Below are 5,114 nucleotides of genomic sequence, written 5' to 3' on the forward strand. Positions count from 1 at the left end.
TAGCTTCCTATAGAAGGTTGAACCATGACAAAATTGTGTCCGAAACCTGAAAAAAATGAGTGTTCATGGAGGGGATGGATGTGAGGATGCCTGGGAACTTGGTAGGGACCCTTCTGCTTGTGTTGGGAGGCCCCCTTTCCGCATTGTGTTCCTGCAACATCTTCAGTGTTAACTCCCACAGCAGCACATTGACATTGGTGTCTCCTGTAATGTTACCCAAAAACCTCTAAAACAACATAAAAGGAGCAAGCACCATTCCCCTAAACCAAAACTTAAATGGCCCCTCTGAAAAATAGCAGCTGCATGCAGAGCCTCAGTCAATCTTCACTAATGAGTATATTGTCCGCACAAACCAAAGGCATGATAGAAACCTATTTTACCAGTTAGAACAAAAAATGAGTATGACATGATGGTCATGTAGCCCAAATATAAAATTCCAGAAACAAGCTTTGTCATCTCCAGCTTGGTAAAGAAATAGAATGTGGCATAGAGAAACAAGTAAAATGCTGAGGAGCCTGCAGTCAAATAAGATCTCCACCACCAGTTGTAATCTTCACTGCACAATTGGAAGTAGCACAGGACAATGGTGATCTCTACACATGTAACAATGAGGATCACAAAGACAATGAACATGAACCCAAATATATAGTAGAACTGATGCAGCCATATTGAAGTTAATATGAAGAACAGTTCAATGAATACAACTCCAAAAGGCAAAATTCCTCCAATTAGTATTGAGAAAATGGGCTGCATATACCAAGCTTGCTCTGGAATCTGCCTGGGGATTTTATTGGTCTTCACTGGATCCTCAATTGCAGGTTTCTTGTAGCCAAAGTAACTACCCACAAAGACCAATGGCACAGAAATTCCAAACCATAAAAGGACCAAGGCAAACATAGTCCCGAAAGGAACTGCACCAGATGATTTTTTTCCCCATAGCAGTGCATTGAGAATAAAGAAAATGCAAAAGGCAATGCCTGGAAACAAGAATGTTGTCTTCAGCGTGTTCCTCCTCCATTCTGTGCCCTTGAACATCTTATATAGACGTGACGATGCATACCCTGCAAACAAACCCATAAACACCCATAATAGCAGCATAGCTGTCATTAAACCTCCACGGTTCGAAGGAGAAAGGAAACCAAGGACTGCAAATATCATTGTCACTAGTGTCATGGCAAAAAACTGAACTCCAGTTCCCACATAGACACAAAGTAAGCTTGCATTGGTTGGGGCCCTGACCACATCTCCATGGACCGACTTCCATCCTGTTTCCTCTTGAGCCTCATCCTGTGTTTCTAATTGGTTGTATTTTGAGATATCCCGGTACAATGTTCGCATCATGATCATTGCAACCATTCCGGAGAGAAATAAAACAATCATCAATGAGTTGATGATAGAGAACCAATGGATCTGATCATCTGTCATAAGAAGGTAAGTATCCCACCGTGATGCCCATTTCACAGGGCTCTCTCGGAAAGTAACATCACAAGTGAATATAACTTCTTTGTTTTATACAACTTCTTGGGGAATCTCAGAATTTGACATTGTATGCTTGGTATTTGGATCACAAGTTGTCAAACGGGTTTTGACATTATCCCATGGTTGTTCATACTCATGCTTTACACTCACTGAGAATTGCCACCTTTCAGATGTATCATGCATGGAAGAGTGTTTTTTCAAGCCTACCACTTTCGGGACTCCCAATTTGTCGAAGAAAAATCCAGGCTTTTCTTCTCTGGAAGGCTCTGCTGTACTTTCCTGTAGCACGTCTTCCTGTAGAAATGCCTGTAGAGTGCCCCTGCGCCTCTGAACGATCTTGGTATGCAGGAGAATTTTGAACAAGCCGAAAAACTTGGCGAAGGACGTCAGTTTAACAGAATTCAGAGGCAGAGGATTCAGCTGAAGAGGTTTGCAAGTGTAAATGAATCAGCAGTTAACGTGAGTCTTCAGCCGAGCATTCCTTTAATTACTGTGTGATTTGTGGTGAGGTGGCAGAGACGTGCGCTGCTCATGCAAATTGTTGGTCCCCTGCAGTGCCATCTGCCTGTAATCCCTTACCCTTAGTTGCACTGGAGTTTAAAATATCCACAACTGTCTGTGTTTTTTCAAATTTCACGTGAGTTGTCTAACACATACGTTGCATGATTCCTGGCTGATTGATAGAGAATTGGACAAGGAACTATCGGCTTAATCCTGCTATATTCGTGGCTCAATTCCACCATTCCATTCATTCATGCAGTTTTTAAATTAGATTTGTGCAATAGAAGAACGAGTTTCAGTCACGTACCTGAAGTCAAATGGCTGCTGTGAGGTGCTGAGGCTAGTCATTGCTGCATGCACTGGTTTCTTTGGTTGCATGAGGGCTTGGCTGATGATTTTTGGTTGTTTTCCTTGTGCAGGTGTCCTCTGGCCGGATGCATGCTGCAGGAGTTCATTTCCACGCTCAGATCTGCACCTTCAAGCTGCTGCTGCTGAATTTTCACAGGACCGGAACTTGTTTTCGCCATTGCTCCCAAACGGTAAACCGGATCGATCTGAAACTTGCTGAGCACGTTCCTATCATCATGATGCACCTCCCATAGAAAAATCGCGATCAATGGATGCACAGATTTCGAGAAAAATGGAAAATGGTTGAAGATTTCAGAGATCAATTTCTCGGAAACCGTGCATCGGAATTGGCTGAAACTTCTTGGGTAGGTTACTATCACCCATATGCATCTCCCCATGAAACAGGTTTTGAAACGGATGCACGGATATGGAGAAAATGCAAAAATGGCTGATGGTGATGGAGGCTGATTTCTTGGAAACCGTGCACCGGAATTGGCTGAAACTGCTCAAGCATGTTGCCATCACCCCTGTATGATTCTCTGTAAAATGGTTTTTCAAATGGATGCATGGTTTTCAAGTTAGGGCAAAAACAAATTCTGTTCTAGGTATTTTTGCTTCAAGGCATTTTGCAGTTTTGTTGCATGGTAAGAGAAATGAACTTGGGTTGTGATGCAGGTATGGAGATGATGGAGGAGGAGTTGAAAAGTGCAGGAGGACTTCTGAACCCTTGAGGAAGCTACCATGTCCGCCAAACTACTTTTTTTTGCAATCCATTTTTAGCTTCCTACAATTTTTACAGGAACTTCCTGTAGAAGCACAATGTAGAAGCACAATGAGGTGGAAAAATGATGGAGAAAGGCGAGGGATGGACACAGAGGTGCTTGCATGCCTAACCAACAAATTCCCACCATCAGAGTCCCTTTTTAAAATTGAATTTGGTTCGTCCAAAGGTTCTACAGGAAACTTCCTGTAGAAAACACAGTTTTCATAACATAAGCACAATAAGGTGGAAAAGATGATGGAAAAGGGTGAGGAATGGAAAAATGGATGCTTGCAGGCCTAAAAAATATATTCCAAGCCTTAGATTCCCTTCCAAAATCAAATCTGGCTCGCTTGAAGGTTCTACAGGATGTTTCCTGTAGAAATACAGAACTTCCTGTAGAAGGCACAAAAAATCCTTTGTCTTTGTTTTGAGTGATCCTCCTGACCTGCAATGTCCTTGCTGCAACCTGAAATTATTCAATGCAAATTAGGTTTATTTTTATTTTTATTTTTCTCTTTTTTTTTGAAAAACAACTAGGGCGCCTCATGGAGGTTTTCACCCTAATTGCCTGCCCTGGGCACCTCCAAGGAAGGTTTTCACCCAGGGATCTTATTCCCTTTTTATTTTCTCTTCTTTCCAACCCATTGACCGCCTCATGGAGGTTTTCAATCAATGAGCCAATCTAAGGCGCCTCCGAGGAGGTTTTCAACTTAGATTTTATTTCCATTTTTTTCATTTTTTTCTTTTTTTTTCTTTTTTCTACCCTACCCTACTTGAAAAACAAAATTCTTTTCAAGTATAAGAATACTTCCAATGGAGCCATGTGCACATCGAGATTAGAGACAAAATGATGTGGCAGCTTGAGATGCATGCTTTGACAGCTATCCGAATTTCTGAGACCAAATGATCTGACTTTGAAGGGATCAAACATAGCTGAGGAAGAGAGTACTGCTACAACTTAGAGACTGTCTGAAACCATATCTCAATATAGCTCTGATATCCTTGGTCCTTTTTCTGATCTGGATCATGTTTCATGTCACCTTCTACCATGACTTTCTCATCTTCCTCTTTTTTCTGATCTTTCTCTTGAATACATGGAAGATTTGATGGTAACCATGAGGGAACTCCCTCGATCTCTGATTTTGATGCCTTCTCTTCATCAAGTGCAGCCCATGATTCTCTAATATTTTCTTTTGAATCTTCTTCTGCTGGATGTGGTCCTTCAATGCTTGCAATATAGTCTCTTTTTTGCAATACTCTTCCTGAGCTATGGTGAAGATCATTGAGCTCAAGAGGAGTTGTTCGAACATGTTGAGCCTTAGCTTTGCAATTGGGTTGAGCTGCTACATTGTGTGGTTTTGGAAATGGTGGTACAGGTAGTTGAGTGGAGGTGTGTAATTGAGATGGAGGTGGATGGCATTGTGGTTGGGCAGGCATGTGGGGTTGCCTTGGTGGAGCAGGAGGCGATGGTTGTGGAGGAGCAGGTGGTGGAGGAAAATGAGCGGGATGAGAGTTGTACTGGGGCCTCCACCCTTGATGAGGTGCATTCCACTGAGGTTATGGCTGAGCATAAGAGTGAAACGAATGAGCAGCTGGTTTGGCATAATATGGAGATGGATCCGACCAAGGAGGGGGTGTGGACCAGGAAGGATGAGTAGGGGGACCCCAAGAAGGCATGCAAGTGGCTTGATAGGGGTCATAATAGGTATCGGATGTCCCTTGCAGTTGCGGCTGGTAAGATCTAGGTCTATGTGGCCTCCTTTGGTTCATATAATCGAGCGGTTCAGTGGCTCCTTTGGCTCTCTGATATGCAGCTTTAAGTCCAGGCAAGGAAGGGCACTGATTCGTAGGATGGTATTCTTCACAAACGAAATACACTTCTAGGAAGTGCATTGGACATTCGTTCCTAGGATGCCTTCTAGTGCACCTGGGACAAAAGATGGCCAAAGCTCTCTTGGATTCCTCTTGCTTCCTTTGGATCCGCAGGGTATCCAATTGCATGGCAAGAAACTGCCTCATATCA

At 42.9% G+C, this 5,114-nt stretch overlaps 1 pseudogene; it reads right to left on the reverse strand.

Annotated features, from left to right (window-relative positions):
• Nucleotides 1-313: 313 nt before the first annotated feature.
• On the reverse strand, nucleotides 314-1,499 carry LOC149180705 (transmembrane 9 superfamily member 7-like; annotated as a pseudogene).
• Between the last annotated feature and the right edge of the window lie 3,615 nt (nucleotides 1,500-5,114).

The sequence above is a fragment of the Pinus tabuliformis genome, chromosome 3_2 (genome assembly GCF_031772625.1).
Source record: "Pinus tabuliformis cultivar Carrire ecotype Pingquan chromosome 3_2, CPIR1, whole genome shotgun sequence".
Lineage (NCBI taxonomy): Eukaryota > Viridiplantae > Streptophyta > Pinopsida > Pinales > Pinaceae > Pinus > Pinus tabuliformis.